Source organism: Somniosus microcephalus, chromosome 19, assembly GCF_052327205.1.
Source record: "Somniosus microcephalus isolate GS21.2 chromosome 19, FLI_Smic_1.0, whole genome shotgun sequence".
Classification (NCBI taxonomy): Eukaryota; Metazoa; Chordata; class Chondrichthyes; order Squaliformes; family Somniosidae; genus Somniosus; species Somniosus microcephalus.
The window spans coordinates 22,954,331-22,977,757 of NC_141005.1; the positions used below are offsets into that span (position 1 = coordinate 22,954,331).

The following is a 23,427-nucleotide window of genomic DNA, read 5'->3' on the forward strand; positions in this document are numbered from 1 at the left end:
AACAAACTACAAGCCCAACCCTTCATTGCCTTCTATTCAAATATTACATCAAATAAACATGCTCAAACACCAAGTCTTAAGGGCTGTAGCATCTTTCAAACTGGACAAATACCCAGGCCCGCATCAAATCTATCCCACACTCTTAAGAGAAGTAAGACACCAAATAGCACAGGCTCTCACCATCATTTTACAATCCTCTCTGGCTACAGGTGTGGTGCCCGACCACTGGAGGACTGCTAACGTGCTACCGCTCTTTCAAAAGGGAGAGAGGGATAGACCGCATAATTACAGGCCAGTCAGCCTAACCTCGGTGGTGGGAAAATTATTGGAAAAAGTTCTGAGGGACAGGAGAAATCTTCATTTAGAAAGACACGGATTAATCAGGGACAGTCAGCATGGATTTCTTAACGGAAGGTCGTGTCTGACTAACGCAATTCAATTTTTCGAGGAGGTAACAAGGAGGGTCGATGAGGGTAGTGCCTTTGATGTAGTCTATATGGATTTTAGCAAGGCTTTTGATAAGGTCCCGCATGCCAGATTGGTCACGAAAGTAAAAGCCCATGGGATCCAAGGCAAAGTGGCAAGTTGGATCCAAAATTGGCTCAGAGGCAGGAAACAAAGGGTAATGGTCGAAGGGTGTTTTTGTGACCGGAAGGCTGTTTCCAGTGGGGTTCCGCAGGGCTCACAGAATCACAGAAACCCCACAGTGCAGATAGAGGCCATTTCGGCCCATCGAGCCTGCACCGACTCAGTACTGGGCCCTTTGCTTTTTCTGGTATATATCAATGATTTGGATTTGAATGTAGGAAGTATGATTAAGAAGTTTGCAGATGATACAAAAATTGGCCGTGTGGTTAATAATGAAACAGAATGCTGTAGACTGCAGGAAGATATCAATGGACTCGTCTAGTGGGCAGAACAGTGGCAAATGGAATTCAGTTGGAATACACAATAAATGGTAGGACACTGAGAAATGCAGAGGATCAGCGGGACCTTGGAGTGCATGTCCACAGATCCCTGAAGGTAGCAGGACAGGTAGATAAAGTGGTTAAGCAGGCATACGGGATACTTGCCTTTATTAGCCGAGGCGTAGAATATAAGAGCGGGGAGGTTATGCTTCAACTGTATAAAACACTAGTTAGGCCGCAGCTAGAGTGCCGCGTGCAGTTCTGGTCACCACATTACAAGAAGGATGCGATTGCACTAGAGAAGGTGCAGAGGAGATTTCCGAGGATGTTGCCTGGGCTGGGGAATTTTAGTTATGAGGAAAGATTGGATAGGCTGGGGTTGTTTTCTTTGGAACACAGGAGGCTGAGGCGAGACCTAATTGAGGTGTGTAAAATTATGAGGGGCCGAGATAGAGTGGATAGGAAGGACCTATTTCCCTTAGCAGAAGGGTCAATAATAGATTTCAAGTAATTGGTAGGAGGTTTACAGGGAATTTGAGGAGACATTTTTTCACCCAGTGAATGGTGGGGGTCTGGAATGCACTGCCTGAAAGGGTGGTAGAGGCAGAAACCCTCATCACGTTTAAAAAGTACTTGGATATGCACTTGAACTGCCGTAACCTACAAGGCTACGGACCAAGTGCTGTAAAGTGGGATTTGGGTGGATTGCTCTTTGTCGGCTGGCACGGACAAGATGGGCCGAATGGCCTCCTTCTGTGCTGTAAATTTCTATGATTCTGCCTGATCATGTGACATCTGCCCACACGACTTCTACAAATGTTATTACATTGTAGCCAGGATTGTTTAGTTTCCAATTCCGCCCATTTTGAAGCCAGGTCTCCGTTATGGCTACTATTGCATAACCCCATGTGGCAACTTGCGCCTGCAACTCGTCAATCTTATTTGTAACACTCCTCGTTTTAACACACATGCATTTCAACAGCATGCTAGTTGGCTTTGCTTTTTTCCTGAATTTAACTGCTGCTCTTTCTACATTCTTCTTTGTTCTGTTGCTGTTTGTCCCTCCGAGTTTTCTATGCACCTTGTCTCTCCTCTCTGCTGCTGTGTCCTGGTGGCCCTCCGCCAGTGTGTGTATTTTGGCTATCTTATTTTCTTCTTCTGCTTATTTCGGCCCTGTGTCTGGAGCCCCTTGCATTTGTGTAGCAGCAGGAGAATGTGCAGCGAAGAAATGGTCAAAGGAAAGCGAGAGAGAGAGAGAGAGCAGCAAAAAGGATGTTGATTGATTAAGAGCAGTGTGTGCGCGTGTGTGTGCAAAACGTTGAGCAGCCTGTGGCGGCAGCAAAAGCCTACTGCACCTGGTATTCCCAGGCAGTCTCCCATCCAAGTACTAACCAGGCCTGACTCTGCTTAGCTTCCGAGATCAGACGAGATCGGGCGCATTCAGACTAGTATGGCCGTAGGCATATGCTAGCTGGCTTTCTCTTTACTTAAAGCTGTCGCCCATTTTTTTCTCTTCTACACATTCATACAAGTATTCAACACTCAATTTACATTTACAAATTTTACTCCTCCCGCAACCCCCCACCCCCCCTCCACCTCTTCTTGCTGCTCTGCCTCCCACACAAACAAACTACAAGCCCAACCCTTCATTGCCTTCTATTCAAATATTACATCAAATAAACATGCTCAAACACCAAGTCTTAAGGGCTGTAGCATCTTTCAAACTGGACAAATACCCAGGCCCGCATCAAATCTATCCCACACTCTTAAGAGAAGTAAGACACCAAATAGCACAGGCTCTCACCATCATTTTACAATCCTCTCTGGCTACAGGTGTGGTGCCCGACCACTGGAGGACTGCTAACGTGCTACCGCTCTTTCAAAAGGGAGAGAGGGATAGACCGCATAATTACAGGCCAGTCAGCCTAACCTCGGTGGTGGGAAAATTATTGGAAAAAGTTCTGAGGGACAGGAGAAATCTTCATTTAGAAAGACACGGATTAATCAGGGACAGTCAGCATGGATTTCTTAACGGAAGGTCGTGTCTGACTAACGCAATTCAATTTTTCGAGGAGGTAACAAGGAGGGTCGATGAGGGTAGTGCCTTTGATGTAGTCTATATGGATTTTAGCAAGGCTTTTGATAAGGTCCCGCATGCCAGATTGGTCACGAAAGTAAAAGCCCATGGGATCCAAGGCAAAGTGGCAAGTTGGATCCAAAATTGGCTCAGAGGCAGGAAACAAAGGGTAATGGTCGGAAGGGTGTTTTTGTGACCGGAAGGCTGTTTCCAGTGGGGTTCCGCAGGGCTCACAGAATCACAGAAACCCCACAGTGCAGATAGAGGCCATTTCGGCCCATCGAGCCTGCACCGACTCAGTACTGGGCCCTTTGCTTTTTCTGGTATATATCAATGATTTGGATTTGAATGTAGGAAGTATGATTAAGAAGTTTGCAGATGATACAAAAATTGGCCGTGTGGTTAATAATGAAACAGAATGCTGTAGACTGCAGGAAGATATCAATGGACTCGTCTAGTGGGCAGAACAGTGGCAAATGGAATTCAGTTGGAATACACAATAAATGGTAGGACACTGAGAAATGCAGAGGATCAGCGGGACCTTGGAGTGCATGTCCACAGATCCCTGAAGGTAGCAGGACAGGTAGATAAAGTGGTTAAGCAGGCATACGGGATACTTGCCTTTATTAGCCGAGGCGTAGAATATAAGAGCGGGGAGGTTATGCTTCAACTGTATAAAACACTAGTTAGGCCGCAGCTAGAGTGCCGCGTGCAGTTCTGGTCACCACATTACAAGAAGGATGCGATTGCACTAGAGAAGGTGCAGAGGAGATTTCCGAGGATGTTGCCTGGGCTGGGGAATTTTAGTTATGAGGAAAGATTGGATAGGCTGGGGTTGTTTTCTTTGGAACACAGGAGGCTGAGGCGAGACCTAATTGAGGTGTGTAAAATTATGAGGGGCCGAGATAGAGTGGATAGGAAGGACCTATTTCCCTTAGCAGAAGGGTCAATAATAGATTTCAAGTAATTGGTAGGAGGTTTACAGGGAATTTGAGGAGACATTTTTTCACCCAGTGAATGGTGGGGGTCTGGAATGCACTGCCTGAAAGGGTGGTAGAGGCAGAAACCCTCATCACGTTTAAAAAGTACTTGGATATGCACTTGAACTGCCGTAACCTACAAGGCTACGGACCAAGTGCTGTAAAGTGGGATTTGGGTGGATTGCTCTTTGTCGGCTGGCACGGACAAGATGGGCCGAATGGCCTCCTTCTGTGCTGTAAATTTCTATGATTCTGCCTGATCATGTGACATCTGCCCACACGACTTCTACAAATGTTATTACATTGTAGCCAGGATTGTTTAGTTTCCAATTCCGCCCATTTTGAAGCCAGGTCTCCGTTATGGCTACTATTGCATAACCCCATGTGGCAACTTGCGCCTGCAACTCGTCAATCTTATTTGTAACACTCCTCGTTTTAACACACATGCATTTCAACAGCATGCTAGTTGGCTTTGCTTTTTTCCTGAATTTAACTGCTGCTCTTTCTACATTCTTCTTTGTTCTGTTGCTGTTTGTCCCTCCGAGTTTTCTATGCACCTTGTCTCTCCTCTCTGCTGCTGTGTCCTGGTGGCCCTCCGCCAGTGTGTGTATTTTGGCTATCTTATTTTCTTCTTCTGCTTATTTCGGCCCTGTGTCTGGAGCCCCTTGCATTTGTGTAGCAGCAGGAGAATGTGCAGCGAAGAAATGGTCAAAGGAAAGCGAGAGAGAGAGAGAGAGAGAGAGAGAGAGAGCAGCAAAAAGGATGTTGATTGATTAAGAGCAGTGTGTGCGCGTGTGTGTGCAAAACGTTGAGCAGCCTGTGGCGGCAGCAAAAGCCTACTGCACCTGGTATTCCCAGGCAGTCTCCCATCCAAGTACTAACCAGGCCTGACTCTGCTTAGCTTCCGAGATCAGACGAGATCGGGCGCATTCAGACTAGTATGGCCGTAGGCATATGCTAGCTGGCTTTCTCTTTACTTAAAGCTGTCGCCCATTTTTTTCTCTTCTACGCATTCATACAAGTATTCAACACTCAATTTACATTTACAAATTTTACTCCTCCCGCAACCCCCCACCCCCCCTCCACCTCTTCTTGCTGCTCTGCCTCCCACACAAACAAACTACAAGCCCAACCCTTCATTGCCTTCTATTCAAATATTACATCAAATAAACATGCTCAAACACCAAGTCTTAAGGGCTGTAGCATCTTTCAAACTGGACAAATACCCAGGCCCGCATCAAATCTATCCCACACTCTTAAGAGAAGTAAGACACCAAATAGCACAGGCTCTCACCATCATTTTACAATCCTCTCTGGCTACAGGTGTGGTGCCCGACCACTGGAGGACTGCTAACGTGCTACCGTTCTTTCAAAAGGGAGAGAGGGATAGACCGCATAATTACAGGCCAGTCAGCCTAACCTCGGTGGTGGGAAAATTATTGGAAAAAGTTCTGAGGGACAGGAGAAATCTTCATTTAGAAAGACACGGATTAATCAGGGACAGTCAGCATGGATTTCTTAACGGAAGGTCGTGTCTGACTAACGCAATTCAATTTTTCGAGGAGGTAACAAGGAGGGTCGATGAGGGTAGTGCCTTTGATGTAGTCTATATGGATTTTAGCAAGGCTTTTGATAAGGTCCCGCAAGCCAGATTGGTCACGAAAGTAAAAGCCCATGGGATCCAAGGCAAAGTGGCAAGTTGGATCCAAAATTGGCTCAGAGGCAGGAAACAAAGGGTAATGGTCGAAGGGTGTTTTTGTGACCGGAAGGCTGTCACAGAAACCCCACAGTGCAGATAGAGGCCATTTCGGCCCATCGAGCCTGCACCGACTCAGTACTGGGCCCTTTGCTTTTTCTGGTATATATCAATGATTTGGATTTGAATGTAGGAAGTATGATTAAGAAGTTTGCAGATGATACAAAAATTGGCCGTGTGGTTAATAATGAAACAGAATGCTGTAGACTGCAGGAAGATATCAATGGACTCGTCTAGTGGGCAGAACAGTGGCAAATGGAATTCAGTTGGAATACACAATAAATGGTAGGACACTGAGAAATGCAGAGGATCAGCGGGACCTTGGAGTGCATGTCCACAGATCCCTGAAGGTAGCAGGACAGGTAGATAAAGTGGTTAAGCAGGCATACGGGATACTTGCCTTTATTAGCCGAGGCGTAGAATATAAGAGCGGGGAGGTTATGCTTCAACTGTATAAAACACTAGTTAGGCCGCAGCTAGAGTGCCGCGTGCAGTTCTGGTCACCACATTACAAGAAGGATGCGATTGCACTAGAGAAGGTGCAGAGGAGATTTCCGAGGATGTTGCCTGGGCTGGGGAATTTTAGTTATGAGGAAAGATTGGATAGGCTGGGGTTGTTTTCTTTGGAACACAGGAGGCTGAGGCGAGACCTAATTGAGGTGTGTAAAATTATGAGGGGCCGAGATAGAGTGGATAGGAAGGACCTATTTCCCTTAGCAGAAGGGTCAATAATAGATTTCAAGTAATTGGTAGGAGGTTTACAGGGAATTTGAGGAGACATTTTTTCACCCAGTGAATGGTGGGGGTCTGGAATGCACTGCCTGAAAGGGTGGTAGAGGCAGAAACCCTCATCACGTTTAAAAAGTACTTGGATATGCACTTGAACTGCCGTAACCTACAAGGCTACGGACCAAGTGCTGTAAAGTGGGATTTGGGTGGATTGCTCTTTGTCGGCTGGCACGGACAAGATGGGCCGAATGGCCTCCTTCTGTGCTGTAAATTTCTATGACTCTGCCTGATCATGTGACATCTGCCCACACGACTTCTACAAATGTTATTACATTGTAGCCAGGATTGTTTAGTTTCCAATTCCGCCCATTTTGAAGCCAGGTCTCCGTTATGGCTACTATTGCATAACCCCATGTGGCAACTTGCGCCTGCAACTCGTCAATCTTATTTGTAACACTCCTCGCATTAACACACATGCATTTCAACAGCATGCTAGTTGGCTTTCCTTTTTTCCTGAATTTAACTGCTGCTCTTTCTACATTCTTCTTTGTTCTGTTGCTGTTTGTCCCTCCGAGTTTTCTATGCACCTTGTCTCTCCTCTCTGCTGCTGTGTCCTGGTGGCCCTCCGCCAGTGTGTGTATTTTGGCTATCTTATTTTCTTCTTCTGCTTATTTCGGCCCTGTGTCTGGAGCCCCTTGCATTTGTGTAGCAGCAGGAGAATGTGCAGCGAAGAAATGGTCAAAGGAAAGCGAGAGAGAGAGAGAGAGAGAGAGAGAGAGCAGCAAAAAGGATGTTGATTGATTAAGAGCAGTGTGTGCGCGTGTGTGCAAAACGTTGAGCAGCCTGTGGCGGCAGCAAAAGCCTACAGCACCTGGTATTCCCAGGCGGTCTCCCATCCAAGTACTAACCAGGCCTGACTCTGCTTCGCTTCCGAGATCAGACGAGATCGGGCGTATTCAGACTAGTATGGCCGCAGGCATATGCTAGCTGGCTTTCTCTTTACTTAAAGCTGTCGCCCATTTTTTTCTCTTCTACGCATTCATACAAGTATTCAACACTCAATTTACATTTACAAATTTTACTCCTCCCGCAACCCCCCACCCCCCCTCCACCTCTTCTTGCTGCTCTGCCTCCCACACAAACAAACTACAAGCCCAACCCTTCATTGCCTTCTATTCAAATATTACATCAAATAAACATGCTCAAACACCAAGTCTTAAGGGCTGTAGCATCTGTCAAACTGGACAAATACCCAGGCCCGCATCAAATCTATCCCACACTCTTAAGAGAAGTAAGACACCAAATAGCACAGGCTCTCACCATCATTTTACAATCCTCTCTGGCTACAGGTGTGGTGCCCGACCACTGGAGGACTGCTAACGTGCTACCGTTCTTTCAAAAGGGAGAGAGGGATAGACCGCATAATTACAGGACAGTCAGCCTAACCTCGGTGGTGGGAAAATTATTGGAAAAAGTTCTGAGGGACAGGAGAAATCTTCATTTAGAAAGACACGGATTAATCAGGGACAGTCAGCATGGATTTCTTAACGGAAGGTCGTGTCTGACTAACGCAATTCAATTTTTCGAGGAGGTAACAAGGAGGGTCGATGAGGGTAGTGCCTTTGATGTAGTCTATATGGATTTTAGCAAGGCTTTTGATAAGGTCCCGCATGCCAGATTGGTCACGAAAGTAAAAGCCCATGGGATCCAAGGCAAAGTGGCAAGTTGGATCCAAAATTGGCTCAGAGGCAGGAAACAAAGGGTAATGGTCGAAGGGTGTTTTTGTGACCGGAAGGCTGTTTCCAGTGGGGTTCCGCAGGGCTCACAGAATCACAGAAACCCCACAGTGCAGATAGAGGCCATTTCGGCCCATCGAGCCTGCACCGACTCAGTACTGGGCCCTTTGCTTTTTCTGGTATATATCAATGATTTGGATTTGAATGTAGGAAGTATGATTAAGAAGTTTGCAGATGATACAAAAATTGGCCGTGTGGTTAATAATGAAACAGAATGCTGTAGACTGCAGGAAGATATCAATGGACTCGTCTAGTGGGCAGAACAGTGGCAAATGGAATTCAGTTGGAATACACAATAAATGGTAGGACACTGAGAAATGCAGAGGATCAGCGGGACCTTGGAGTGCATGTCCACAGATCCCTGAAGGTAGCAGGACAGGTAGATAAAGTGGTTAAGCAGGCATACGGGATACTTGCCTTTATTAGCCGAGGCGTAGAATATAAGAGCGGGGAGGTTATGCTTCAACTGTATAAAACACTAGTTAGGCCGCAGCTAGAGTGCCGCGTGCAGTTCTGGTCACCACATTACAAGAAGGATGCGATTGCACTAGAGAAGGTGCAGAGGAGATTTCCGAGGATGTTGCCTGGGCTGGGGAATTTTAGTTATGAGGAAAGATTGGATAGGCTGGGGTTGTTTTCTTTGGAACACAGGAGGCTGAGGCGAGACCTAATTGAGGTGTGTAAAATTATGAGGGGCCGAGATAGAGTGGATAGGAAGGACCTATTTCCCTTAGCAGAAGGGTCAATAATAGATTTCAAGTAATTGGTAGGAGGTTTACAGGGAATTTGAGGAGACATTTTTTCACCCAGTGAATGGTGGGGGTCTGGAATGCACTGCCTGAAAGGGTGGTAGAGGCAGAAACCCTCATCACGTTTAAAAAGTACTTGGATATGCACTTGAACTGCCGTAACCAACAAGGCTACGGACCAAGTGCTGTAAAGTGGGATTTGGGTGGATTGCTCTTTGTCGGCTGGCACGGACAAGATGGGCCGAATGGCCTCCTTCTGTGCTGTAAATTTCTATGATTCTGCCTGATCATGTGACATCTGCCCACACGACTTCTACAAATGTTATTACATTGTAGCCAGGATTGTTTAGTTTCCAATTCCGCCCATTTTGAAGCCAGGTCTCCGTTATGGCTACTATTGCATAACCCCATGTGGCAACTTGCGCCTGCAACTCGTCAATCTTATTTGTAACACTCCTCGCATTAACACACATGCATTTCAACAGCATGCTAGTTGGCTTTGCTTTTTTCCTGAATTTAACTGCTGCTCTTTCTACATTCTTCTTTGTTCTGTTGCTGTTTGTCCCTCCGAGTTTTCTATGCACCTTGTCTCTCCTCTCTGCTGCTGTGTCCTGGTGGCCCTCCGCCAGTGTGTATATTTTGGCTATCTTATTTTCTTCTTCTGCTTATTTCGGCCCTGTGTCTGGAGCCCCTTGCATTTGTGTAGCAGCAGGAGAATGTGCAGCGAAGAAATGGTCAAAGGAAAGCGAGAGAGAGAGAGAGAGCAGCAAAAAGGATGTTGATTGATTAAGAGCAGTGTGTGCGCGTGTGTGTGCAAAACGTTGAGCAGCCTGTGGCGGCAGCAAAAGCCTACTGCACCTGGTATTCCCAGGCAGTCTCCCATCCAAGTACTAACCAGGCCTGACTCTGCTTAGCTTCCGAGATCAGACGAGATCGGGCGTATTCAGACTAGTATGGCCGTAGGCATATGCTAGCTGGCTTTCTCTTTACTTAAAGCTGTCGCCCATTTTTTTCTCTTCTACGCATTCATACAAGTATTCAACACTCAATTTACATTTACAAATTTTACTCCTCCCGCAACCCCCCACCCCCCCTCCACCTCTTCTTGCTGCTCTGCCTCCCACACAAACAAACTACAAGCCCAACCCTTCATTGCCTTCTATTCAAATATTACATCAAATAAACATGCTCAAACACCAAGTCTTAAGGGCTGTAGCATCTTTCAAACTGGACAAATACCCAGGCCCGCATCAAATCTATCCCACACTCTTAAGAGAAGTAAGACACCAAATAGCACAGGCTCTCACCATCATTTTACAATCCTCTCTGGCTACAGGTGTGGTGCCCGACCACTGGAGGACTGCTAACGTGCTACCGTTCTTTCAAAAGGGAGAGAGGGATAGACCGCATAATTACAGGCCAGTCAGCCTAACCTCGGTGGTGGGAAAATTATTGGAAAAAGTTCTGAGGGACAGGAGAAATCTTCATTTAGAAAGACACGGATTAATCAGGGACAGTCAGCATGGATTTCTTAACGGAAGGTCGTGTCTGACTAACGCAATTCAATTTTTCGAGGAGGTAACAAGGAGGGTCGATGAGGGTAGTGCCTTTGATGTAGTCTATATGGATTTTAGCAAGGCTTTTGATAAGGTCCCGCATGCCAGATTGGTCACGAAAGTAAAAGCCCATGGGATCCAAGGCAAAGTGGCAAGTTGGATCCAAAATTGGCTCAGAGGCAGGAAACAAAGGGTAATGGTCGAAGGGTGTTTTTGTGACCGGAAGGCTGTTTCCAGTGGGGTTCCGCAGGGCTCACAGAATCACAGAAACCCCACAGTGCAGATAGAGGCCATTTCGGCCCATCGAGCCTGCACCGACTCAGTACTGGGCCCTTTGCTTTTTCTGGTATATATCAATGATTTGGATTTGAATGTAGGAAGTATGATTAAGAAGTTTGCAGATGATACAAAAATTGGCCGTGTGGTTAATAATGAAACAGAATGCTGTAGACTGCAGGAAGATATCAATGGACTCGTCTAGTGGGCAGAACAGTGGCAAATGGAATTCAGTTGGAATACACAATAAATGGTAGGACACTGAGAAATGCAGAGGATCAGCGGGACCTTGGAGTGCATGTCCACAGATCCCTGAAGGTAGCAGGACAGGTAGATAAAGTGGTTAAGCAGGCATACGGGATACTTGCCTTTATTAGCCGAGGCGTAGAATATAAGAGCGGGGAGGTTATGCTTCAACTGTATAAAACACTAGTTAGGCCGCAGCTAGAGTGCCGCGTGCAGTTCTGGTCACCACATTACAAGAAGGATGCGATTGCACTAGAGAAGGTGCAGAGGAGATTTCCGAGGATGTTGCCTGGGCTGGGGAATTTTAGTTATGAGGAAAGATTGGATAGGCTGGGGTTGTTTTCTTTGGAACACAGGAGGCTGAGGCGAGACCTAATTGAGGTGTGTAAAATTATGAGGGGCCGAGATAGAGTGGATAGGAAGGACCTATTTCCCTTAGCAGAAGGGTCAATAATAGATTTCAAGTAATTGGTAGGAGGTTTACAGGGAATTTGAGGAGACATTTTTTCACCCAGTGAATGGTGGGGGTCTGGAATGCACTGCCTGAAAGGGTGGTAGAGGCAGAAACCCTCATCACGTTTAAAAAGTACTTGGATATGCACTTGAACTGCCGTAACCAACAAGGCTACGGACCAAGTGCTGTAAAGTGGGATTTGGGTGGATTGCTCTTTGTCGGCTGGCACGGACAAGATGGGCCGAATGGCCTCCTTCTGTGCTGTAAATTTCTATGATTCTGCCTGATCATGTGACATCTGCCCACACGACTTCTACAAATGTTATTACATTGTAGCCAGGATTGTTTAGTTTCCAATTCCGCCCATTTTGAAGCCAGGTCTCCGTTATGGCTACTATTGCATAACCCCATGTGGCAACTTGCGCCTGCAACTCGTCAATCTTATTTGTAACACTCCTCGCATTAACACACATGCATTTCAACAGCATGCTAGTTGGCTTTGCTTTTTTCCTGAATTTAACTGCTGCTCTTTCTACATTCTTCTTTGTTCTGTTGCTGTTTGTCCCTCCGAGTTTTCTATGCACCTTGTCTCTCCTCTCTGCTGCTGTGTCCTGGTGGCCCTCCGCCAGTGTGTGTATTTTGGCTATCTTATTTTCTTCTTCTGCTTATTTCGGCCCTGTGTCTGGAGCCCCTTGCATTTGTGTAGCAGCAGGAGAATGTGCAGCGAAGAAATGGTCAAAGGAAAGCGAGAGAGAGAGAGAGAGAGAGAGAGAGAGAGAGCAGCAAAAAGGATGTTGATTGATTAAGAGCAGTGTGTGCGCGTGTGTGTGCAAAACGTTGAGCAGCCTGTGGCGGCAGCAAAAGCCTACTGCACCCGGTATTCCCAGGCGGTCTCCCATCCAAGTACTAACCAGGCCTGACTCTGCTTAGCTTCCGAGATCAGACGAGATCGGGCACATTCAGACTAGTATGGCCGTAGGCATATGCTAGCTGGCTTTCTCTTTACTTAAAGCTGTCGCCCATTTTTTTCTCTTCTACGCATTCATACAAGTATTCAACACTCAATTTACATTTACAAATTTTACTCCTCCCGCAACCCCCCACCCCCCCTCCACCTCTTCTTGCTGCTCTGCCTCCCACACAAACAAACTACAAGCCCAACCCTTCATTGCCTTCTATTCAAATATTACATCAAATAAACATGCTCAAACACCAAGTCTTAAGGGCTGTAGCATCTTTCAAACTGGACAAATACCCAGGCCCGCATCAAATCTATCCCACACTCTTAAGAGAAGTAAGACACCAAATAGCACAGGCTCTCACCATCATTTTACAATCCTCTCTGGCTACAGGTGTGGTGCCCGACCACTGGAGGACTGCTAACGTGCTACCGTTCTTTCAAAAGGGAGAGAGGGATAGACCGCATAATTACAGGCCAGTCAGCCTAACCTCGGTGGTGGGAAAATTATTGGAAAAAGTTCTGAGGGACAGGAGAAATCTTCATTTAGAAAGACACGGATTAATCAGGGACAGTCAGCATGGATTTCTTAACGGAAGGTCGTGTCTGACTAACGCAATTCAATTTTTCGAGGAGGTAACAAGGAGGGTCGATGAGGGTAGTGCCTTTGATGTAGTCTATATGGATTTTAGCAAGGCTTTTGATAAGGTCCCGCATGCCAGATTGGTCACGAAAGTAAAAGCCCATGGGATCCAAGGCAAAGTGGCAAGTTGGATCCAAAATTGGCTCAGAGGCAGGAAACAAAGGGTAATGGTCGAAGGGTGTTTTTGTGACCGGAAGGCTGTTTCCAGTGGGGTTCCGCAGGGCTCAGAGAATCACAGAAACCCCACAGTGCAGATAGAGGCCATTTCGGCCCATCGAGCCTGCACCGACTCAGTACTGGGCCCTTTGCTTTTTCTGGTATATATCAATGATTTGGATTTGAATGTAGGAAGTATGATTAAGAAGTTTGCAGATGATACAAAAATTGGCCGTGTGGTTAATAATGAAACAGAATGCTGTAGACTGCAGGAAGATATCAATGGACTCGTCTAGTGGGCAGAACAGTGGCAAATGGAATTCAGTTGGAATACACAATAAATGGTAGGACACTGAGAAATGCAGAGGATCAGCGGGACCTTGGAGTGCATGTCCACAGATCCCTGAAGGTAGCAGGACAGGTAGATAAAGTGGTTAAGCAGGCATACGGGATACTTGCCTTTATTAGCCGAGGCGTAGAATATAAGAGCGGGGAGGTTATGCTTCAACTGTATAAAACACTAGTTAGGCCGCAGCTAGAGTGCCGCGTGCAGTTCTGGTCACCACATTACAAGAAGGATGCGATTGCACTAGAGAAGGTGCAGAGGAGATTTCCGAGGATGTTGCCTGGGCTGGGGAATTTTAGTTATGAGGAAAGATTGGATAGGCTGGGGTTGTTTTCTTTGGAACACAGGAGGCTGAGGCGAGACCTAATTGAGGTGTGTAAAATTATGAGGGGCCGAGATAGAGTGGATAGGAAGGACCTATTTCCCTTAGCAGAAGGGTCAATAATAGATTTCAAGTAATTGGTAGGAGGTTTACAGGGAATTTGAGGAGACATTTTTTCACCCAGTGAATGGTGGGGGTCTGGAATGCACTGCCTGAAAGGGTGGTAGAGGCAGAAACCCTCATCACGTTTAAAAAGTACTTGGATATGCACTTGAACTGCCGTAACCTACAAGGCTACGGACCAAGTGCTGTAAAGTGGGATTTGGGTGGATTGCTCTTTGTCGGCTGGCACGGACAAGATGGGCCGAATGGCCTCCTTCTGTGCTGTAAATTTCTATGATTCTGCCTGATCATGTGACATCTGCCCACACGACTTCTACAAATGTTATTACATTGTAGCCAGGATTGTTTAGTTTCCAATTCCGCCCATTTTGAAGCCAGGTCTCCGTTATGGCTACTATTGCATAACCCCATGTGGCAACTTGCGCCTGCAACTCGTCAATCTTATTTGTAACACTCCTCGCATTAACACACATGCATTTCAACAGCATGCTAGTTGGCTTTGCTTTTTTCCTGAATTTAACTGCTGCTCTTTCTACATTCTTCTTTGTTCTGTTGCTGTTTGTCCCTCCGAGTTTTCTATGCACCTTGTCTCTCCTCTCTGCTGCTGTGTCCTGGTGGCCCTCCGCCAGTGTGTGTATTTTGGCTATCTTATTTTCTTCTTCTGCTTATTTCGGCCCTGTGTCTGGAGCCCCTTGCATTTGTGTAGCAGCAGGAGAATGTGCAGCGAAGAAATGGTCAAAGGAAAGCGAGAGAGAGAGAGAGAGCAGCAAAAAGGATGTTGATTGATTAAGAGCAGTGTGTGCGCGTGTGTGTGCAAAACGTTGAGCAGCCTGTGGCGGCAGCAAAAGCCTACTGCACCCGGTATTCCCAGGCGGTCTCCCATCCAAGTACTAACCAGGCCTGACTCTGCTTAGCTTCCGAGATCAGACGAGATCGGGCGCATTCAGACTAGTATGGCCGTAGGCATATGCTAGCTGGCTTTCTCTTTACTTAAAGCTGTCGCCCATTTTTTTCTCTTCTACGCATTCATACAAGTATTCAACACTCAATTTACATTTACAAATTTTACTCCTCCCGCAACCCCCCACCCCCCCTCCACCTCTTCTTGCTGCTCTGCCTCCCACACAAACAAACTACAAGCCCAACCCTTCATTGCCTTCTATTCAAATATTACATCAAATAAACATGCTCAAACACCAAGTCTTAAGGGCTGTAGTATCTTTCAAACTGGACAAATACCCAGGCCCGCATCAAATCTATCCCACACTCTTAAGAGAAGTAAGACACCAAATAGCACAGGCTCTCACCATCATTTTACAATCCTCTCTGGCTACAGGTGTGGTGCCCGACCACTGGAGGACTGCTAACGTGCTACCGTTCTTTCAAAAGGGAGAGAGGGATAGACCGCATAATTACAGGCCAGTCAGCCTAACCTCGGTGGTGGGAAAATTATTGGAAAAAGTTCTGAGGGACAGGAGAAATCTTCATTTAGAAAGACACGGATTAATCAGGGACAGTCAGCATGGATTTCTTAACGGAAGGTCGTGTCTGACTAACGCAATTCAATTTTTCGAGGAGGTAACAAGGAGGGTCGATGAGGGTAGTGCCTTTGATGTAGTCTATATGGATTTTAGCAAGGCTTTTGATAAGGTCCCGCATGCCAGATTGGTCACGAAAGTAAAAGCCCATGGGATCCAAGGCAAAGTGGCAAGTTGGATCCAAAATTGGCTCAGAGGCAGGAAACAAAGGGTAATGGTCGAAGGGTGTTTTTGTGACCGGAAGGCTGTTTCCAGTGGGGTTCCGCAGGGCTCAGAGAATCACAGAAACCCCACAGTGCAGATAGAGGCCATTTCGGCCCATCGAGCCTGCACCGACTCAGTACTGGGCCCTTTGCTTTTTCTGGTATATATCAATGATTTGGATTTGAATGTAGGAAGTATGATTAAGAAGTTTGCAGATGATACAAAAATTGGCCGTGTGGTTAATAATGAAACAGAATGCTGTAGACTGCAGGAAGATATCAATGGACTCGTCTAGTGGGCAGAACAGTGGCAAATGGAATTCAGTTGGAATACACAATAAATGGTAGGACACTGAGAAATGCAGAGGATCAGCGGGACCTTGGAGTGCATGTCCACAGATCCCTGAAGGTAGCAGGACAGGTAGATAAAGTGGTTAAGCAGGCATACGGGATACTTGCCTTTATTAGCCGAGGCGTAGAATATAAGAGCGGGGAGGTTATGCTTCAACTGTATAAAACACTAGTTAGGCCGCAGCTAGAGTGCCGCGTGCAGTTCTGGTCACCACATTACAAGAAGGATGCGATTGCACTAGAGAAGGTGCAGAGGAGATTTCCGAGGATGTTGCCTGGGCTGGGGAATTTTAGTTATGAGGAAAGATTGGATAGGCTGGGGTTGTTTTCTTTGGAACACAGGAGGCTGAGGCGAGACCTAATTGAGGTGTGTAAAATTATGAGGGGCCGAGATAGAGTGGATAGGAAGGACCTATTTCCCTTAGCAGAAGGGTCAATAATAGATTTCAAGTAATTGGTAGGAGGTTTACAGGGAATTTGAGGAGACATTTTTTCACCCAGTGAATGGTGGGGGTCTGGAATGCACTGCCTGAAAGGGTGGTAGAGGCAGAAACCCTCATCACGTTTAAAAAGTACTTGGATATGCACTTGAACTGCCGTAACCTACAAGGCTACGGACCAAGTGCTGTAAAGTGGGATTTGGGTGGATTGCTCTTTGTCGGCTGGCACGGACAAGATGGGCCGAATGGCCTCCTTCTGTGCTGTAAATTTCTATGATTCTGCCTGATCATGTGACATCTGCCCACACGACTTCTACAAATGTTATTACATTGTAGCCAGGATTGTTTAGTTTCCAATTCCGCCCATTTTGAAGCCAGGTCTCCGTTATAGCTACTATTGCATAACCCCATGTGGCAACTTGCGCCTGCAACTCGTCAATCTTATTTGTAACGCTCCTCGCATTAACACACATGCATTTCAACAGCATGCTAGTTGGCTTTGCTTTTTTCCTGAATTTAACTGCTGCTCTTTCTACATTCTTCTTTGTTCTGTTGCTGTTTGTCCCTCCGAGTTTTCTATGCACCTTGTCTCTCCTCTCTGCTGCTGTGTCCTGGTGGCCCTCCGCCAGTGTGTGTATTTTGGCTATCTTATTTTCTTCTTCTGCTTATTTCGGCCCTGTGTCTGGAGCCCCTTGCATTTGTGTAGCAGCAGGAGAATGTGCAGCGAAGAAATGGTCAAAGGAAAGCGAGAGAGAGAGACAGAGAGAGAGAGAGAGAGAGAGAGAGCAGCAAAAAGGATGTTGATTGATTAAGAGCAGTGTGTGCGCGTGTGTGTGCAAAACGTTGAGCAGCCTGTGGCGGCAGCAAAAGCCTACTGCACCCGGTATTCCCAGGCGGTCTCCCATCCAAGTACTAACCAGGCCTGACTCTGCTTAGCTTCCGAGATCAGACGAGATCGGGCGCATTCAGACTAGTATGGCCGTAGGCATATGCTAGCTGGCTTTCTCTTTACTTAAAGCTGTCGCCCATTTTTTTCTCTTCTACGCATTCATACAAGTATTCAACACTCAATTTACATTTACAAATTTTACTCCTCCCGCAACCCCCCACCCCCCCTCCACCTCTTCTTGCTGCTCTGCCTCCCACACAAACAAACTACAAGCCCAACCCTTCATTGCCTTCTATTCAAATATTACATCAAATAAACATGCTCAAACACCAAGTCTTAAGGGCTGTAGTATCTTTCAAACTGGACAAATACCCAGGCCCGCATCAAATCTATCCCACACTCTTAAGAGAAGTAAGACACCAAATAGCACAGGCTCTCACCATCATTTTACAATCCTCTCTGGCTACAGGTGTGGTGCCCGACCACTGGAGGACTGCTAACGTGCTACCGTTCTTTCAAAAGGGAGAGAGGGATAGACCGCATAATTACAGGCCAGTCAGCCTAACCTCGGTGGTGGGAAAATTATTGGAAAAAGTTCTGAGGGACAGGAGAAATCTTCATTTAGAAAGACACGGATTAATCAGGGACAGTCAGCATGGATTTCTTAACGGAAGGTCGTGTCTGACTAACGCAATTCAATTTTTCGAGGAGGTAACAAGGAGGGTCGATGAGGGTAGTGCCTTTGATGTAGTCTATATGGATTTTAGCAAGGCTTTTGATAAGGTCCCGCATGCCAGATTGGTCACGAAAGTAAAAGCCCATGGGATCCAAGGCAAAGTGGCAAGTTGGATCCAAAATTGGCTCAGAGGCAGGAAACAAAGGGTAATGGTCGAAGGGTGTTTTTGTGACCGGAAGGCTGTTTCCAGTGGGGTTCCGCAGGGCTCAGAGAATCACAGAAACCCCACAGTGCAGATAGAGGCCATTTCGGCCCATCGAGCCTGCACCGACTCAGTACTGGGCCCTTTGCTTTTTCTGGTATATATCAATGATTTGGATTTGAATGTAGGAAGTATGATTAAGAAGTTTGCAGATGATACAAAAATTGGCCGTGTGGTTAATAATGAAACAGAATGCTGTAGACTGCAGGAAGATATCAATGGACTCGTCTAGTGGGCAGAACAGTGGCAAATGGAATTCAGTTGGAATACACAATAAATGGTAGGACACTGAGAAATGCAGAGGATCAGCGGGACCTTGGAGTGCATGTCCACAGATCCCTGAAGGTAGCAGGACAGGTAGATAAAGTGGTTAAGCAGGCATACGGGATACTTGCCTTTATTAGCCGAGGCGTAGAATATAAGAGCGGGGAGGTTATGCTTCAACTGTATAAAACACTAGTTAGGCCGCAGCTAGAGTGCCGCGTGCAGTTCTGGTCACCACATTACAAGAAGGATGCGATTGCACTAGAGAAGGTGCAGAGGAGATTTCCGAGGATGTTGCCTGGGCTGGGGAATTTTAGTTATGAGGAAAGATTGGATAGGCTGGGGTTGTTTTCTTTGGAACACAGGAGGCTGAGGCGAGACCTAATTGAGGTGTGTAAAATTATGAGGGGCCGAGATAGAGTGGATAGGAAGGACCTATTTCCCTTAGCAGAAGGGTCAATAATAGATTTCAAGTAATTGGTAGGAGGTTTACAGGGAATTTGAGGAGACATTTTTTCACCCAGTGAATGGTGGGGGTCTGGAATGCACTGCCTGAAAGGGTGGTAGAGGCAGAAACCCTCATCACGTTTAAAAAGTACTTGGATATGCACTTGAACTGCCGTAACCTACAAGGCTACGGACCAAGTGCTGTAAAGTGGGATTTGGGTGGATTGCTCTTTGTCGGCTGGCACGGACAAGATGGGCCGAATGGCCTCCTTCTGTGCTGTAAATTTCTATGATTCTGCCTGATCATGTGACATCTGCCCACACGACTTCTACAAATGTTATTACATTGTAGCCAGGATTGTTTAGTTTCCAATTCCGCCCATTTTGAAGCCAGGTCTCCGTTATAGCTACTATTGCATAACCCCATGTGGCAACTTGCGCCTGCAACTCGTCAATCTTATTTGTAACGCTCCTCGCATTAACACACATGCATTTCAACAGCATGCTAGTTGGCTTTGCTTTTTTCCTGAATTTAACTGCTGCTCTTTCTACATTCTTCTTTGTTCTGTTGCTGTTTGTCCCTCCGAGTTTTCTATGCACCTTGTCTCTCCTCTCTGCTGCTGTGTCCTGGTGGCCCTCCGCCAGTGTGTGTATTTTGGCTATCTTATTTTCTTCTTCTGCTTATTTCGGCCCTGTGTCTGGAGCCCCTTGCATTTGTGTAGCAGCAGGAGAATGTGCAGCGAAGAAATGGTCAAAGGAAAGCGAGAGAGAGAGACAGAGAGAGAGAGAGAGAGAGAGAGAGCAGCAAAAAGGATGTTGATTGATTAAGAGCAGTGTGTGCGCGTGTGTGTGCAAAACGTTGAGCAGCCTGTGGCGGCAGCAAAAGCCTACTGCACCCGGTATTCCCAGGCGGTCTCCCATCCAAGTACTAACCAGGCCTGACTCTGCTTAGCTTCCGAGATCAGACGAGATCGGGCGCATTCAGACTAGTATGGCCGTAGGCATATGCTAGCTGGCTTTCTCTTTACTTAAAGCTGTCGCCCATTTTTTTCTCTTCTACGCATTCATACAAGTATTCAACACTCAATTTACATTTACAAATTTTACTCCTCCCGCAACCCCCCACCCCCCCTCCACCTCTTCTTGCTGCTCTGCCTCCCACACAAACAAACTACAAGCCCAACCCTTCATTGCCTTCTATTCAAATATTACATCAAATAAACATGCTCAAACACCAAGTCTTAAGGGCTGTAGTATCTTTCAAACTGGACAAATACCCAGGCCCGCATCAAATCTATCCCACACTCTTAAGAGAAGTAAGACACCAAATAGCACAGGCTCTCACCATCATTTTACAATCCTCTCTGGCTACAGGTGTGGTGCCCGACCACTGGAGGACTGCTAACGTGCTACCGTTCTTTCAAAAGGGAGAGAGGGATAGACCGCATAATTACAGGCCAGTCAGCCTAACCTCGGTGGTGGGAAAATTATTGGAAAAAGTTCTGAGGGACAGGAGAAATCTTCATTTAGAAAGACACGGATTAATCAGGGACAGTCAGCATGGATTTCTTAACGGAAGGTCGTGTCTGACTAACGCAATTCAATTTTTCGAGGAGGTAACAAGGAGGGTCGATGAGGGTAGTGCCTTTGATGTAGTCTATATGGATTTTAGCAAGGCTTTTGATAAGGTCCCGCATGCCAGATTGGTCACGAAAGTAAAAGCCCATGGGATCCAAGGCAAAGTGGCAAGTTGGATCCAAAATTGGCTCAGAGGCAGGAAACAAAGGGTAATGGTCGAAGGGTGTTTTTGTGACCGGAAGGCTGTTTCCAGTGGGGTTCCGCAGGGCTCAGAGAATCACAGAAACCCCACAGTGCAGATAGAGGCCATTTCGGCCCATCGAGCCTGCACCGACTCAGTACTGGGCCCTTTGCTTTTTCTGGTATATATCAATGATTTGGATTTGAATGTAGGAAGTATGATTAAGAAGTTTGCAGATGATACAAAAATTGGCCGTGTGGTTAATAATGAAACAGAATGCTGTAGACTGCAGGAAGATATCAATGGACTCGTCTAGTGGGCAGAACAGTGGCAAATGGAATTCAGTTGGAATACACAATAAATGGTAGGACACTGAGAAATGCAGAGGATCAGCGGGACCTTGGAGTGCATGTCCACAGATCCCTGAAGGTAGCAGGACAGGTAGATAAAGTGGTTAAGCAGGCATACGGGATACTTGCCTTTATTAGCCGAGGCGTAGAATATAAGAGCGGGGAGGTTATGCTTCAACTGTATAAAACACTAGTTAGGCCGCAGCTAGAGTGCCGCGTGCAGTTCTGGTCACCACATTACAAGAAGGATGCGATTGCACTAGAGAAGGTGCAGAGGAGATTTCCGAGGATGTTGCCTGGGCTGGGGAATTTTAGTTATGAGGAAAGATTGGATAGGCTGGGGTTGTTTTCTTTGGAACACAGGAGGCTGAGGCGAGACCTAATTGAGGTGTGTAAAATTATGAGGGGCCGAGATAGAGTGGATAGGAAGGACCTATTTCCCTTAGCAGAAGGGTCAATAATAGATTTCAAGTAATTGGTAGGAGGTTTACAGGGAATTTGAGGAGACATTTTTTCACCCAGTGAATGGTGGGGGTCTGGAATGCACTGCCTGAAAGGGTGGTAGAGGCAGAAACCCTCATCACGTTTAAAAAGTACTTGGATATGCACTTGAACTGCCGTAACCTACAAGGCTACGGACCAAGTGCTGTAAAGTGGGATTTGGGTGGATTGCTCTTTGTCGGCTGGCACGGACAAGATGGGCCGAATGGCCTCCTTCTGTGCTGTAAATTTCTATGATTCTGCCTGATCATGTGACATCTGCCCACACGACTTCTACAAATGTTATTACATTGTAGCCAGGATTGTTTAGTTTCCAATTCCGCCCATTTTGAAGCCAGGTCTCCGTTATAGCTACTATTGCATAACCCCATGTGGCAACTTGCGCCTGCAACTCGTCAATCTTATTTGTAACGCTCCTCGCATTAACACACATGCATTTCAACAGCATGCTAGTTGGCTTTGCTTTTTTCCTGAATTTAACTGCTGCTCTTTCTACATTCTTCTTTGTTCTGTTGCTGTTTGTCCCTCCGAGTTTTCTATGCACCTTGTCTCTCCTCTCTGCTGCTGTGTCCTGGTGGCCCTCCGCCAGTGTGTGTATTTTGGCTATCTTATTTTCTTCTTCTGCTTATTTCGGCCCTGTGTCTGGAGCCCCTTGCATTTGTGTAGCAGCAGGAGAATGTGCAGCGAAGAAATGGTCAAAGGAAAGCAAGAGAGAGAGAGAGAGAGAGCAGCAAAAAGGATGTTGATTGATTAAGAGCAGTGTGTGCGCGTGTGTGCAAAATGTTGAGCAGCCTGTGGCGGCAGCAAAAGCCTACTGCACCCGGTATTCCCAGGCGGTCTCCCATCCAAGTACTAACCAGGCCTGACTCTGCTTAGTTTCCGAGATCAGATGAGATCGGGCGCATTCAGACTAGTATGGCCGTAGGCATATGCTAGCTGGCTTTCTCTTTACTTAAAGCTGTCGCCCATTTTTTTCTCTTCTACGCATTCATACAAGTATTCAACACTCAATTTACATTTACAAATTTTACTCCTCCCGCAACCCCCCACCCCCCCTCCACCTCTTCTTGCTGCTCTGCCTCCCACACAAACAAACTACAAGCCCAACCCTTCATTGCCTTCTATTCAAATATTACATCAAATAAACATGCTCAAACACCAAGTCTTAAGGGCTGTAGCATCTTTCAAACTGGACAAATACCCAGGCCCGCATCAAATCTATCCCACACTCTTAAGAGAAGTAAGACACCAAATAGCACAGGCTCTCACCATCATTTTACAATCCTCTCTGGCTACAGGTGTGGTGCCCGACCACTGGAGGACTGCTAACGTGCTACCGTTCTTTCAAAAGGGAGAGAGGGATAGACCGCATAATTACAGGCCAGTCAGCCTAACCTCGGTGGTGGGAAAATTATTGGAAAAAGTTCTGAGGGACAGGAGAAATCTTCATTTAGAAAGACACGGATTAATCAGGGACAGTCAGCATGGATTTCTTAACGGAAGGTCGTGTCTGACTAACGCAATTCAATTTTTCGAGGAGGTAACAAGGAGGGTCGATGAGGGTAGTGCCTTTGATGTAGTCTATATGGATTTTAGCAAGGCTTTTGATAAGGTCCCGCATGCCAGATTGGTCACGAAAGTAAAAGCCCATGGGATCCAAGGCAAAGTGGCA

At 46.5% G+C, this 23,427-nt stretch overlaps 9 non-coding genes across 9 annotated transcripts; all 9 read right to left on the reverse strand.

The window, feature by feature from the left end:
- Nucleotides 1-2,251: 2,251 nt before the first annotated feature.
- LOC147103761 (5S ribosomal RNA) lies at nt 2,252-2,370 on the reverse strand. Its single transcript, XR_015072659.1, has one exon. It is a non-coding gene; the product is annotated as a 5S ribosomal RNA (ribosomal RNA).
- Nucleotides 2,371-4,798: 2,428 nt separating this feature from the next.
- On the reverse strand, nt 4,799-4,917 carry LOC147103762 (5S ribosomal RNA). Its single transcript, XR_015072660.1, has one exon. It is a non-coding gene; the product is annotated as a 5S ribosomal RNA (ribosomal RNA).
- Nucleotides 4,918-7,309: 2,392 nt separating this feature from the next.
- Nucleotides 7,310-7,428, reverse strand: LOC147103763 (5S ribosomal RNA). Its single transcript, XR_015072452.1, has one exon. It is a non-coding gene; the product is annotated as a 5S ribosomal RNA (ribosomal RNA).
- A 2,413-nt stretch (nt 7,429-9,841) lies between these two features.
- Nucleotides 9,842-9,960, reverse strand: LOC147103764 (5S ribosomal RNA). Its single transcript, XR_015072778.1, has one exon. It is a non-coding gene; the product is annotated as a 5S ribosomal RNA (ribosomal RNA).
- Nucleotides 9,961-12,389: 2,429 nt separating this feature from the next.
- LOC147103765 (5S ribosomal RNA) lies at nt 12,390-12,508 on the reverse strand. The gene has a single exon (XR_015072744.1). It is a non-coding gene; the product is annotated as a 5S ribosomal RNA (ribosomal RNA).
- Nucleotides 12,509-14,921: 2,413 nt separating this feature from the next.
- On the reverse strand, nt 14,922-15,040 carry LOC147103766 (5S ribosomal RNA). Its single transcript, XR_015072546.1, has one exon. It is a non-coding gene; the product is annotated as a 5S ribosomal RNA (ribosomal RNA).
- A 2,435-nt stretch (nt 15,041-17,475) lies between these two features.
- Nucleotides 17,476-17,594, reverse strand: LOC147103767 (5S ribosomal RNA). Its single transcript, XR_015072547.1, has one exon. It is a non-coding gene; the product is annotated as a 5S ribosomal RNA (ribosomal RNA).
- Nucleotides 17,595-20,029: 2,435 nt separating this feature from the next.
- LOC147103768 (5S ribosomal RNA) lies at nt 20,030-20,148 on the reverse strand. The gene has a single exon (XR_015072548.1). It is a non-coding gene; the product is annotated as a 5S ribosomal RNA (ribosomal RNA).
- A 2,415-nt stretch (nt 20,149-22,563) lies between these two features.
- LOC147103769 (5S ribosomal RNA) lies at nt 22,564-22,682 on the reverse strand. Its single transcript, XR_015072823.1, has one exon. It is a non-coding gene; the product is annotated as a 5S ribosomal RNA (ribosomal RNA).
- Between the last annotated feature and the right edge of the window lie 745 nt (nt 22,683-23,427).